Source organism: Lonchura striata, chromosome 6 (genome assembly GCF_046129695.1).
Source record: "Lonchura striata isolate bLonStr1 chromosome 6, bLonStr1.mat, whole genome shotgun sequence".
Classification (NCBI taxonomy): Eukaryota; Metazoa; Chordata; class Aves; order Passeriformes; family Estrildidae; genus Lonchura; species Lonchura striata.
This window is the reverse complement of record NC_134608.1, coordinates 31,875,529-31,890,822: the sequence shown is the minus strand read 5'-3', so window position 1 is coordinate 31,890,822 and position 15,294 is coordinate 31,875,529.

Genomic DNA, 15,294 nt, shown 5'->3' with positions numbered 1-15,294 from the left:
TCCTACACTTTTCTTTTGGCTTCTTTTGTGGCTGTGTACAAATTTGTCAGGAAACATGGCTGAATATAATTAGGCATCTTTCCAGGCTGCAGTGCCTTCAGGGCCTGAGGCAGGCACACTAATAAGCTCATGATATATTATTTCATACTAACACTAGAAATTTTTACAGAGCAAGATGAAAATACTCCTGTTAGATGTGAGCTGTACTTCTAATAGGACTTTGGAGAAAAGAATAGGCACACGTCTTTTGCAAGTGTTGCAACACAGACAGAACGATAATGCTTCTTGGAAGGAAAAAATATGTAATAGCAACACATTGAGATGTGTAGCCAAAATTAGAACTGTATTTTAAAAGTAGATTTATTCCCAAGATTGTTGTGAATTTCATTTTAAAAAAATGTTAGATCATATGAAATAATTTCTTTTCAGATTTGGAAAGGTAAAATAAAGGAAGCTTGTGCGAAAATAAAGAAAAATTCAAATGCATCTGACTGCAATCTTAAATCAGTCTGTTCCTCAGTTTGGCAGATCACAAGGCAACTTAGGAGTTTAGTAAGATAAGTGTGAGTCCAAATCCACACAAAATGCAAGGTAGCCACTAAATTTTTAAACAACTCTGAACAAAAGATGTTTAGACCTTGACATATCTTTCCTTCTCACACTGATCCTTAGAGATTTTTTTAATGACTTGCATGTAGATAGGTGCATAGTAAAGTTTGTGAAAAAAATAAAATCTCCTTATTGATTCTAAATAATTACAATTATTGACTCTAAATAGGCATGATCACCTATGTTTCCTACAAAGTATATAGAAACTACTTTCTTTTTCCAGAAACATCTCTGAATATCGTGAGGATCAGATAAAAGTAGAGAAATTATGTCTGTACACCACAGTTCCATTCCTCAAACCTTCATCTTCTGCAGATTACTTTGTCTGTTGAACCTGATATTGCAGAGTGCCAAACTGTGTGAAGTGGGGATGTTTCTCATGCCATAACCTACCCTCACTGGCATTTACAGTCATCCCTACTAACTAATGACAGTACCAGTCATCCCTAATAACTAACTGAGACCTAAGAGCTCTTAAATTTAGTATTCCAAGGAATAAAAAGGCCAACTGAAGCAAGGTTCAACTCAGAAACAGGACAGAAGTTCTTAACAGCAAAAACAACTGGCCACATTTTTAACCATCAGGTGGAGTCTTCTGTGCAAGAGGTTGTGAAAGATAGTCTCTGATTCAACTGCAGGTTTTTGGGGCTTAATGCAGAAATGGCTGTGCGAAACTGTGTGGCCTGAGTTATGCAGGAGGTCAGACATCCTGTCCAGAACAGATTCTTCTGAGAAGGAAATTTATAAAAATACTACCAGAAATATGTAACCCAGTGAGCGTATCAAGTATTTATTTAGGACTTGGGTTCAAAATTCTAATGTACTTTCCCCCCACAGGTTCCTAAAGCCATTTATAACAGTTCAGCTTCTCATGACTACTTAAATTTAGAGTTTTTCTTCCTGGTTGTCACTGGTCACATTTTTAGGCTTTGCATTGTATTTGAAATAACCTGAGTCGTTTCATGTTCATGTTTACCACTTTAGTCCTTATTTTATGAGGTTTTTCCATGAGTCTGAAATGATAAATGTCCTTTCCTCCTCTCTGTTGAAAAGTCATGACCACAAGTCATCCATCACAGCTCAAATTTGTCCCTTAAAATTTTATCAGATCACTCACAGAAGAGATATTTCCAAGCTAGAAGTTAAAGCTCAATTTTTCTTTAGTTCTCAGAGGAGATGAAAAGATCTTGCCTTTCCTGCACAAAAGTTACTTCCATTATTTTCCTTCAAATTCTGCATAGAAAATTAACTAAAAGAAAAATCTTTTTATTCCTGTCACTGCAAGCTCTTGCATTTCCTTTTAGGGTTTTTTGTATGCTTTTTATACTGGAAGGAAGAGAGCTGAGAGGGAAAAAAATATGTTGTGGTGGTGTCAGTCATCTCTCTCCCTTGTGCACAGTTCACTGGTTTCAAGCTTCAAAAAGTAAATATTTCATGCACAGAGTGCAAGAAATTAATATCAAGCACTACATCCAGAAACTTTCTTTAAAGAACTCAGTACATTCAGCTCTGTTGTATATTATCCTTCATTTTACTTTGAATTACGAACAGTCTCAAATCTGACTGCATCATCTACAGCATCACTCTTCCCACGTGCAATAAACCCACTTCCTTCAGCTTTCTGCAGATAGGAACAGCCTCGCAGTGCCAGCTGTTGCACACATCTGTGCTCCCTGGCCAGCAGTAGGGTGTTGTGCTGGGGCCCTCAGAGCGCCTCCAGCTTTCCGCTTCTTTGGCAGTGCTGTGGCACTCACTTCCAGCATGGTGAGAACATGAGTAAGGTTTGCAGTTCAATCTTTTGGTTTCTTCATCTTTATATTTAGTTATTAGTTTTAAAGGGAAAAATAATGTGATGTGTGGAGCTGGCAGTAGAGTTTTTCCCAAATGTTTGCGAGGATCCTATTTCTCACAGATGTTACTGCCAAAATAGAACCTTTTTTTTTTTAAGAAAATAATGATTGTTAGCAATAATATTCTGCCTAAAGTATTTCTCCATTCAAATGCTAAGCCTACCATAAACAAGAAAGACTTATTAAAAAATACTTATATTTCAAGTGGGAGAAGAGGCCCAAATGGGGAAGGAAAGGGGAAGGAAGGGAGGAAGGGAGGAAGGGAGGAAGGGAGGAAGGGAGGAAGGGAGGGAGGAAGGAAGGAAGGAAGGAAGGAAGGAAGGAAGGAAGGAAGGAAGGAGTGATCAAAGCCTGAGCCTTTATTAAGCAGGCAAGCCAATATTAACATATTTACTCTCAGAAACCCATAAATGGTTGTATCATGCCTACTCTGTTTTGTGTATTCTTTCATAATATTTTTTTTTAATTGATAGGCAGAAAAAGTCTTTCCTTAAGGAAAAATAGGGCAGGATGGTGAGTCATACATTTTTATTCCTCTGGCGACTATTTAGAGAATTAATAAACAAGAACTGTAAGTATCTATATGTCTGAGGAAGAAGTCCTCTGCTGCAGAGAGCTGCTGACAGTGAAACTGATGCAGGGCACTGTGTAGGCCTTGGCATTAGGAATAGGAGGGAAGCATTCAGAAGAGCCTGCTTCCAGTAGGTTGACAGGATAAAGCAGGTTTCCTCCTGAATGAACAACTGTCAGTGGTCACACAAAGTGAAAGGAAGTCAGAAACCGGAGCAGCATGACCTGTTGGGATTAACTACAAAAGCTAATTTAGAAGCCCCTGCTGCTGCCAAAATTATGAGGACAAAGAATTTGGCTTAAAGACACTTTTTTTCCTCTTCCTTTGTAACTGAATAACTTCAAGGTGATGTAGAATATAAATCTGCTAGAAAAATATGGAAGCCTGCAGTTTGTTTTTCATAAACAGATCTGATATAATTACTGTTACCAGAGATGAAATTAAGCTAGAACCTATGAATCCCTAGGCAAATCTCCTGAAAATTTAGCGTGTGTTTGGGAGTGAAGGTTTTGTTTGGACTTTCCCCTAACAGGCAGACAGAATTTGCTAAGTCTGAGTTCAATTCCATGTTTTCCTTTGTTTTCATTGTTATGATAGTCATGGCTACTGCTGCAAAATTAGGCCATTAAAAAAAAGGCAAGCAGCCATGCCAAATGGTTCCCATTTGAGAAAAACTCCTTGGGCTCAGCAATAGACAGAAAGGTACCTATTTAGGACATGTGTTTTCTGCTTATTTCTGCCCTTGACTTGTTTTGGATGATACAGTGAGTTGACAGATGAAATTTCCTTCCTAGGGAAAAAGGCTGATATTTTCCAAACTATTTTCATCCCAAATTGGCATTTTCAGAGACCAATATGTTTAGGAAAAAAAATCAGTTCAGAAATGTCAAAATATATTTTTTTAAATCCAACCCAAATATTCCACGTTTCTCAAACTGTTTTAAGTTTGCTTACACAGGAACTGGAGTCATTCCCCCTTTGTAGGGAGTGGCAAGGGCATTATATGTGTATTTACACCTATACAGTAACACAGAGATATTTCACATATACAGAGATATTTCTCATTAGATTCTGAGCTAATGGAAAGCTGCTCAGAAACTAGAAACAGGACAGGAGACTTGCACCTGTGCTAAATATGCAAAGAACTGATCAGGATCTATATCCTGGACCAGCACTGATATCCTCACAATGTGAAGATCCCAAAGCAACCTAGCTCAATTATCATGGCACAGAACCCACAAAATCTTGACTCTTCTCGGCCAAACAGTGTAAAAATTCCCTGTGACTTTCATCTGTTACTGCAAAGCATCTATGGTTCACAAGACAAAATCACAATCAAAAAGTCAGCAGCTGGTCAACCTTTCCTTTCTTGCTCATTTCCCCACCTTTTAAAAGACATTGTGTAAGTGCAACGTTCTCATAAGAGCATTTAAATGTGAGAGAAGTATAACTATGTTGTCTTGCAGACTTCATTAATTGTGCTTAGAACTCATTTGCTTTGTTGACCCAAATGATGGAATCAATTCTTGCTGTAGAGAATCTTTATATGTCCCAGAGCATTCATAACACACTGAGTTCAGCCATCTACAAGTGTTTAATTACAGACAGCCTGTTTCATGTACAAAAAAAATGTCTGCCAGCAGTCTTTTGGCATAGTAAGACATCAACTTTGTAGATCTTCTCATGAGCACTAGCAGCAGAAATAGAGAAAATTACTTCCCCAGAGTTACTTGAATATATAAGTTTCTGGCATGAGTAGGTATTTTATGCTAGAACTGTAATAAATTTTGCATTGAAATTTATTGTTTTCCCTACTCCTCCATCCAAAGATGTATGTGCATTTAAGAATACAATATGAAAATTAAACTCACAAGACAATATTGTTCAAGATGTTGGCTCAGAGTTTGTCCAGAAAGAGAGAGCATCTAGGCTTTGAAAATACAGATCATGAATACACTACTATGTGAAGATGCATCTCACAATTCATAGGCTAAAATAATAAAAATGCCCTGCATTATTTCATCCCTGAACTAACTACTCTGAATATTTGAACTGACTAGAGGCTAGAGATTTCTTAACATTCACATTTATAAAGTGTTTTTTTTTCATCATAGATTTCTGCGCAAAATCTTGTCTTGCAGTAAAATGCTGAATTTCTCTGATGGAGTGCTTTTAAAGTTAAACCTGAAGATTTGGGTTGAAAAAGACAGATTTTTTTATTTATTTCTTTTTTTTTTTTTTAACATTTGGAAATGCCATTATTATTATTATTATACAAGAAATCCTCAGATTTCTTGTATAATACCTTATCTCCCCTCTCTTTGCCTTTGAGACTCATGGCTGCAGCTGCTGTGCAAAGCAGTTTCCTTTGAATGTACATTTCTGAAGAAAAAAACCTGCTATTCTTAACTGCTGAAGTTTGAGTCCCTGTATCAAGCCAGCATACCTTACTGCAACCTCAGCCTCCTCTATGTGAGATGTTGCTGCCTCACCCCAGCAAAGGACCATGTGTAATCATTTTTTGGCAGACATTAGATAGACCAAAATTTGTGAAGACCTACTCTGGAGAGTAATGTTGTCTCATCTCTGTCTGGGAGACAGAACACTAAATTGAATATGGTAGAACTTAAAGTTGTTCCAGTACCTGAGGACTAGGTGGGTGAGATTTTTGTACTGCAAGTGGAAGCACAATTGGAAAGGTGAGGAGAAGGGTTTCGTGAAGCTACAAGGGCAAGCACAGTGAGCCTCAGTGAGGCACTGCCAAGAAGGACTCATCTCCACCATCAGCACGTCATCTCCATCATTTCAGCACGTCAGCATGGAATCAGTCAATGGGAACCATTTGCATTTTGGCCTCCCAGACCCTGCTCCTCGCTGACCACATGAGGACCCATGTCATGCCTGCAAGGGGTGTTGGCAGGGAGGCCAGATGTTCTGGAGGCCCAGAAGCAGCCAGGGCTCTGGGGAAGGCCCTGCTTTGCTGCTGTGGGGATAGGGACAGCCCTGGGACTCCCTGCATTCCCCCTTCACTCCCTTCCAGCCCATGATGTGCCAACCTGGACCAAAATCTTTGGCTGGCAGTGATCAGCCACAGGGCTGTGAGTGATGTGTTGGGGGCACTGGGCTGAGGGAGCCAGTGTCCCCGCCATGGCACCTGCCAGAAATGCAGGAAAGTTCTCCTAGCGAGCAAGAGTTTCACACCTATGCCCTGAGCCAAAAGAGTGGAAGTGGCATTTTCAGATTGTCACCAGCCAACCAGCTGGAAGGCCAAGGGTCATCTGTGAGGGCGGCTGAGGGTGAGATATTCCCCTCTGGCAGCTCCCACTGTGGGAGGATTTGCTCCTCTCTAGGCTCTGGATGTGCTCCAAGGTACCTTGAGGTACACAAGTCCTTGAAGCGTGAGCTCATTTGTTGTCATTTCCACTTCTGGGGAAAAAAGGTCAGAAGAGATCATTAAATGTGCAGTATTCATACAGCATGGCCTCTAACACAACAGGCATGTTGCAGTGTTATCATATCCAGGAAAACAGCAGCAGGCTACACAGCTTCAAAATACCACCCAGAAACTCTTTTTTGGAAAAGATAACTCATAGCATCAAAGTCTAAATATATTTGCCAAACCATACTTAACCCTACTTCCAGGACACCAAATTTATCCCCTTAAGCAACAATTCACTAAGCAACATGGTGACTGCTCCTGCAAACTGGCCATGGGTTTCCTTCATAGAGGTCAGGATACAAAAACAAGCCTTACACATATTAATGCTTGGTGAGAAAGATGGGAGGTGTTCCATATGAAATCAGCCTGGGGATAATTTGTTAGTTAGTAAGCCTCAAAGAAAGAATACAACAAAACCAAAACCTTTCCTTTTAAGGTCAAAGGAAATTAATGAAAATTTAAAAGGTTTAAATTAATGCTTTCAGAACAAAAATAAATGAGACCTGAATGTCTAATAGAAATCTCATTGAGGAAACAAATTACATGCAAGTCATATACCCATACTTAAAAATACCAAAGTGAATGCCATAGTTTCTATCTTGCTTCTTCAGACTGTCCTCATGTGCAGTCTTTTCTATGACAGGGTATGTGGAATAACTTACTTCAGTATCTGCAAACAGGGAAAGGGAGGGAGTAGCTCTTCCCTGTTGCCCTGAGCCAGTCACAAAGCAAAGTCACCTCTTCATTCTGAAAGCCCTGCAAAAACACACTCTGCATACCAAAACCCAGCTCTCCAAGCCACAGCCTGGCCCATCAAAGTTCTGACATGCCGTGCATCCAAGTCAGCTCTTGTCATAACTGTAATCACAGTATCTACTGACACTCTGACTCTGTGCATGGCTATGTGTATGCACAGGTCCTGATCTGAAGACTGTGATATGCCTGACATAGCCCTACAACAAATGTGTGTGTTGTGTTTGCCAGGAGCTCTTGGTGGGAGACAGAGGGACAAGTCACGGAAGCAGTTTGCTTTTGTAATGTTGTTTTTTTTCATTTATTTCTTCTCAGAAATGAATTTTGTACTTTGCATGCATCTTTCAGTACTCATCCTTGGACTCCTGAAAGCAAAAATTGAGAATGTCAAAACTTGTAAGGGGTTTAAAAACAAGCAAAAAAGGCCAACCACAAACTGTATGCAAAATAGATACTTCAAATATATGTAGCAGATACATGTTTTATAAACACACATCAGTATGTGCATATATGCCACATATGAAAATATACACATACACATGAAGATATGGCATTTAAAATGTGAATACACACAGGTAAAAATCCTCCAAAACCACACCAAAGTGAGAGTCTTGGTCAGAGAAGGAGTTGATTGGTTTTGCCTTTTAAAGGGGATAGTAGTAAGCATATGTAATTTTGGAGTTTAATCATCTAACACTTTCTTACAAGTACTTTGACTCTTGGTATCGACTGGGGAGTGCTTGTCCATGTAAACTGCTAGGAATTACATACATGTGAGCTTGCACATGGAACTAATCTCTTCTAGGTATAATTTAAAATGTTCTTACAGATCAGCAGGTCCTAAAGCAGAATTCACTGCTTTTTTCCCCTTTGACTTCCTTTGATAAATCTTAACTACCATGTTTAGCATCTGATAACCTGAAAGGGCACTGCTTAGCATAAGGGTGAAATCATGTTATTTGTTCTTTGATGGCTATTACTGATTCTCATATGGGAGCAAAACATTCTGTGTAGAGAACTAATAAATTTATGCCCCTTTTATTTATAACCTGTTCACTTGCAGGACATAGGATTCAGATTTATGAGGACCAGGAAAGAGAGGGTTGTTGTTGTTACTCCTATTCCTAGCCAGAAATGAGAGTGCCTGCAGATTTAATGGTGCTAACCAACTAAAGAAGTTTTCCCCATATTTCTATATCTGTTCTTCAGAAGAAATAGCTACATTTTAAATAACTTTCAGCTCATAAGCACATAGACTTTGAAGAGACATCACCTTTCTCAGTCTGGAAAGTCTTACAAATGCTTAATCACAGTTTTGTATATTCAATAATGCAGAAAAGTCCAAAGTTAAGGTGTAGCAGTTGAATGCTGCTATATACATATAAGGGGTTATAACTGATCTTAGCAATTATATGGCAAAGAAATCATAAGGTACTGAGCTGGTTGCAAGGATGCCCACAACTGGAACAGCATCAACACTCTCTCCAGCATTCTGCACCCACACTAGTAGGCATGGTTTGGGCAAGATCCACTCTCAGTAGGCTGGGAGTGGATAACCAGGACAGCTGACTCAAACTGACCAAAGGGACATTCCATACTAAATTAAATCTGCTTGGATATAAAAGAAAGAAGGAAGCATGGCCATTCATTATGTATGATATGAACCACTACTTCCTCAGAAGTGACTGGCTATTGCTTGCTGGTGGAAAGTAGACAATAAAATATTTTGGTTTTCCTCTTTTCTTGTGCATGGGAACTTTTACTTTTGCTTTAATAAATTGCCTTTTTCTTGATCCATGAGGTTTTTTCCATCTTTTTTTCTCCCCCTCCCTGTCCTGTTGAGGAGGGGAGTGATAGAGTGACTTGGTAGGCAACTGGTGTCCAGCCAAGGTCAATCCACTACACACATGAACATGGATAAGGTCCACCAGCATGGAATGATAGCCATCCTTAGTGCTGTTTATAACATTATTTGTTAATATGTGCCATAGTACTGACAACTTCCTGGAAACCTTAGCAATGCAGAGGTTTGAAAGAAATGGAATGACCTGAAGTTCATAAACAACACAGGCTGAATAAGTTGCTTCTAAAGGCATCAGAAACTCTTGCTCATAGATTTATCCTTCACTTCTAAAACTAACAGTGTTTAAAAGTGGCATGACTAAAAAGGCAGTGCAGCAATAAAAATTCCAGTTGGACTCTAGGGATAGCTTCAGAGACATTGTGGTTAGAATTTTCTCCATTATTTGCAAGTTGCCAAGGAGGAATGTTCTTTATTCTGGATTGTCTTTGGGAAACCTATTAAGATTTTTAATTGCATTCAAAAATACACTTATGTTTTGAAACCTAGTCTTCAGGAAGTTTAACCTTCATTAAGGTCTCTGAGTGTGGCAGAGACTTATGTATTACTAAGTGCTTAGCTGGTCTCTGCCCAGTAAAAGTACAAGGAATAATGCCAGTTTAGGGAAGGAATAGAACAGAAGGGAAGGGGGGTAACACAAGTATGAGCTGCTTTGGTCTTCATACTCAGGAAGTCCTTACCAACTTCCATTGCCTCATCTCATCTCTTCTATTAGAAGGACTTTATAAATTATAGGAATAAGTTACCCATTGCAAATAACTTCACAACAGAGAGCAACTATGTGGGACTGAAACAGGATAGGAAACTCCCTTCTCCTACTGCAGATAGTTTTGAGCTGCTTGTATTTTTTCTTCTTGGGTAAGGATGAAAGTCAAAAATCTCAAGAATTTCTACAACTGAAAATCCAAAAAATGTGTGAGCTGAGCGCAGATGGAGCGTTTCATTTCAGTAATTTCATCATATCTTATTTCCATGCTGATCTTTCTTCATAAATTTTGTATCTAAATTTGTTAGTATTTTAAATACTTTACTTTTGTAAAAACATCCACCTTGAAGGAAACACAAGGTTTCTTATTCAAAAAGTTGAAACAGGGGTATTTTTAAAGTTTCTTATACAAATTAATAATTAAAGAGCAAAGGGAAATGTAGGGATACTTTTCTTAGTCATTAGTCTGAGTCATAACTCAAGTCTGTAACAAATGCTATGTATTTTGGTGTGGTTATTAACACTTTTTCTATGTGGTTGACTGCACAGCAGCATTTGGATCAGGCCTAGAAAGATAGCTCTCTTAAGTAAGCCAACACCAGAAGTAGGCTTCACACATGTACTGATAAGTCAACGGAACAGCAAGGAGAAATATTCATTTTTTTAGCCAAGAACAGTGGAGATGATCACAAATAGAGTGTATCCTTTGGCAATAAAAATTTTCCTCTAGTCAATTCCATGATTAAGCCAAAACCACTGCTTTGTTCCTCCACCTGTCTCAGTGAGTCAGAAATTATTTCCTCTCATTTTGCCTCCAAATGGGATGCCAATGCCCTGTGTGGACTGAAGAGGCACAGGTGTGTGCCCACATTTGTGAATGCTTAGCCTTTGCAATCTTGGCATCTTGTCTGAACTCGGGCAAGTTTTTTACTGAATGCGATAGCAAATAGAGGGTAAAATCCACTTTTCATGCTGCTCATAGTTTTTTTACTCTAAAAATCAGGAATTTGAACAATCTCATCAGCATAATCTGTAATTGGTTTAGAACCATGACTAACTAAAATTCTAAGTTTTGTTCCTTAACAGAAGTACTGAAATGTTTTAGAGTTTAATTCCATGGAATTCCAAACGTTGGAGATGAGATATATATGTGTGAGCCAAACTTTTACATTTAGTTTTTGTAGTACTGTTATGCCAATGACTTCACAGGCATAGGTAACTTTGTACTTGTGAGTTATGCTGCTGCAATGGAGATTTCTTTCATTTACTGTCTACATTTTAGCTTATCTCATAACAGCATTTCACACCAAATTCTCTCTATTAAAGCCCATAATTGATGGTTTTTGCCAAATGTTCTTCCAAAGCCAATATGAGTATGAACAACATGAAGAGGTGTCACCTATACAAGTGACATGTCAGCCCAGGCAGTGTGCTTCCCACCTAATAACAGTTGGAAATAATCTGTATGACTCAGAAGCAGAAAAAGGAAAATAAGCATCAGACCTCTGGACTGAGTAGTCAGTTTGCCAGGGAGGAGAGCTGTCAGAACCAGTGAATTCTCCTCTGCCTTATTCAATGGATTGTAGATCCGTGATTTCTGTCCTTATTGCATCCATCTCTTCCAGATAAACAGAGTTCTGTACCTGGTTATCATTGTTTCAGTGACAGTAACAGATTCAGACACTTTGAGGCACGGTGTTGCTAACACAGCTGTAAGAATATCAGTAAACAAATCAACCCCCAAATGCAGAAGAGTATGCATGTGCCCACTGTGTGCATGCATAAACTTCAGACTGACTAGTCTCATGCCATACTGATGAGCAATATATTCTGGCTGTCCTTTTCCCATGCAGGCTTAGCATAGCTGATCTGTGTACTCAGCACTGAAACTTACACTTTTCCCAGGACCCATCAGGTCAGATTGCCCATAACCTATTGCTGCTTTGATGGCTCTCATTCCGCTTTCAATTGATGTGGCAGCGCGTGAATACATATGACCAAAAGCTTGATATAAAATTCATTTGTCTAAACACCACCTATTTATGTTTGATGGCCTGAGCAATTATTAATCCTGATTAGAAATATAAGTCATTGTGTCTGCAGTATCCTGTCACAGCACCCCTGTTAGCTCCCCTGAGGCCAAATTCTCTGACAATGCACATAGTGTCCGGTTCTTTCTGCACACAGTATCGTGCCCTAGCTGAAATCCCAGGGAGGAAACCTCTTTTTCTGTATGCTCACTAGTGTGGATGATCCCCAGGAATTTTCCTGGTCTGCCAATGTATATCAAATAAGACAGGAGACAGAGCCTGTACTACTGTGTGCAATAATTTTCTACACTTTCAAAAATGTTCCAAAGTGCCTCAGCACATGCATACCTCATCTATGGTGGGCACAACCTGTATCCTTCCTGCTATAGCATGAGCTCCCACATTAGTCCTGCATCTGGGTAGAGCCCTGAAGGAACTGGAGTTTCCTGTAACCTTTAAAAAGAGTGGAAAGCTCCAGAGCAGTAGTAGACTTGATCTTTGTGTTAAAGAAGTGTGGAAAAGCATGGTTTGGTTTCTGTTGACAAATATCCCAGGACTGTTGAGCATTTCCTTGATATGATGTGGTGGGAGGCTTCTAGGCAGCCATGGACCTGCAAATGTTGGTCTGCAGAAAGTGGCATTAAGAGTTTTGCTTTTTGCACACAAACGAGAGCACTTACTTCACCTGTCACAGCATTTCTTGTGTGATTTTTTCAATAAGTAGGTGTCTGGTTTTGACTTGTGTTTTGCCTCCCAGCACTGTGCACTGTGGAGGAACTCAGCTCCCATATTCTCACACAAGCATGCACACTACAGGATCTCTCCTCCCAGACGTCAAGCAGGCTGAACTCTACCACACCACATTGCTGATGTCCAGGATTCTTGACCAAGTTCCTACCAGCATCCAGGGACAGTGGCATGATGCTGATTGGCAAGGCATGAATGACACAGTCAAGTCAGGCAGAGCTGTTACTAGAAACCTCTTGCTGCATGAATGAGAGGGGGTAAAACAGGAGAGAAGTGCAGAGCAGATACTGTTCAAAGGCACACTAGACAGAATGCAGCATAGACAACCCTGGATAACTTCAGAGATGGGTATTGGATCTGCAAGGTAAATTAAAACATGGTGTTTCCCAATTCTCTATGGATCTTACTGGGATAATTATCAGAAACACTTCACCAGAGGATTGCAGCAATGCATAACAGAAATACCAGTTTTGATGTTCAATCTCAAATACATCATTGTAACTTCTTTTTGACTTCAGTGAAATTTTTTATTAGATAACAACTTTTCCCTACATATAGAAATCCTAAGGCTGGGTGCAGGGAGTTGTTTTATTTAGTTTTCTTTTTTGTTTTGTTTTATTGCTTTGTGGGTTTTTAAAATGCTGAATTTATTAGAAACCAACTGGAAGACTATAAATAATACTTTAAGTTTAGCCGTTAAAATTTCTGGATCTTAATCCAAAAGGGTCTATAATAACAACTTGGTCAGACCTCCTGCCTGAAAATGGGCACAGATGGAATGAAGGAGCATTGTACCTCTGGGTATATATTTCTATATTTTATCTAATATGATGCAGAACTGAGAACATGGGAGGTTAGTTGCATGGCAAAAAAAGAAATGTGCCATCAATTGGTTATCTTTCCTTGTATATGCATTCTAGTGCAATGCCACCTTTCCTCTGCTTCCTGTGAAGCAATAAAAGAATGTAATCTCCTGGAAAGAATACAGTTATGGAGAACCCAGAAAATCCTTTAGTCAAAGTGTAAGCTAAATTTCCTTGAGGTCAGAACAGAAATACCTACAGATTTTCTGTTCTTTTTTCCATATGCATCATACACTCATTTGCTAATTTTGCTTACATTTCCTCTGCAGAAAATTAAAAAAAATTAAGTAAATTCCTAAAACACAATAATGATTCAATCAGAAACACCACAAATATGTTTTTGACTCTCCCAGTTTTTTCAGCCTAGTGTTAAAAAAATGGTAAAATATCCAGATTATTCTAGATATCCTACGCAGTGAAAATTATTATTATTAGTTAGAACTGCACATTGTATAAAATAAAACATTTTTAAGCTCAATTTATAGAGAGGTTGAAAATTGCCTTTGATTTTGTGTTTTTTGATTTCTTTGGAAGTTTTGGTGTTTGGGTTTTTTCTTTGGTTTTGTCTTTCCAATTTATGAAACAAAATATTCTGCTTGGTGAACTGGTTTGATGATGGAATTGCTCCTGAAAGTTATTTGTCAGTGAAAGGAGTAATGAGAACATAATAGCTAATCCCTGAAAAGTTCAACTGGATTAAAAACAATTTGAATGTTTTTTTGGAACAAAAACCCAAAGCTTTTTGCAGATGGTCTTCATTAGAAATACTAGAAGAGTTATTTCACAGCTCTAATAGAATGTCTAGTCAATATCCCCTAGGCCTTAATATTTTCAGTTTCAGAGATGAACATTCTTCTTGTAGTCATCTGCTTGTATCAAAGACATATACTTACCATACACACATATAGATATATATACACACATCTTATCCCTTTAATGCAAGAAAATTATATATATTAATATATTTGCATATATTTAAGTTACAAGAAAATAATTAAATAGATATGATGTTGAGAAGCCTGCTGCTTCAGATTAATTTTTCTTCTTTTGAATCTGAAAGTAAAGCTAAGGAAGCTAGCAATTTATTTTATACTATACTGGCAGTGTCAATTACACATTACCATTGCAAAACCAATTTCCTGCTATGGAGAAAATGGATGTACCCTGGAGAACACATCAGCCTCCATGTCACCCTCCTGCCTTGACTTTAGCTATGGTACCACACACAGGCAGATAGCTAGATATATAGTTATCCAGCCTGCATATATTATCTGATTGGCATGTTCACTTGCTCCTTGACTGCCATAAATGAGTGGCTGTGCAGGTGCCACTAGCACATGCATCTTTTTCTGAATGCACCATTGTAGGAGTAGCTGAAAAGCTGTTTGTACTACACAGTCAGAAAGTTGGCAGCAAGACTGGGTGAAAAATGGTAAGTATGTTTCAAGAAAAAAATCAAAACCTTAATGTTTACTTTACATTTTTTTAATCAAATAATTTTCAGGCTTTGATTTTACAGTTATTGCATTTTCTTATTATGTTTCTTCCTTTGACCCCTTTTTTTTTCCTACTATTTTTATTTCCTGCCCTTTGTTTGTAACGGTCAAGTAGAAGAGAATGACAATAAAGGAACAGAATGAATGAGAGGGAGGAGGAAACAATACCTATAAAACTGTAACACTTTTAGTAAGATAGTTTAATAGAGATATCTTTGTTTACCTGTCTTTAATATGCCAGTAGGTGAAGCTCAATTTGATAGAAAATATTTGGCTTGCTCATCTTGTTTAGCTGGTTATAGATTTTGACCTTATCCATTTTCTCTCTTAAAAATAGTATTATTGTACCTTTTTAGACAACACTATAAG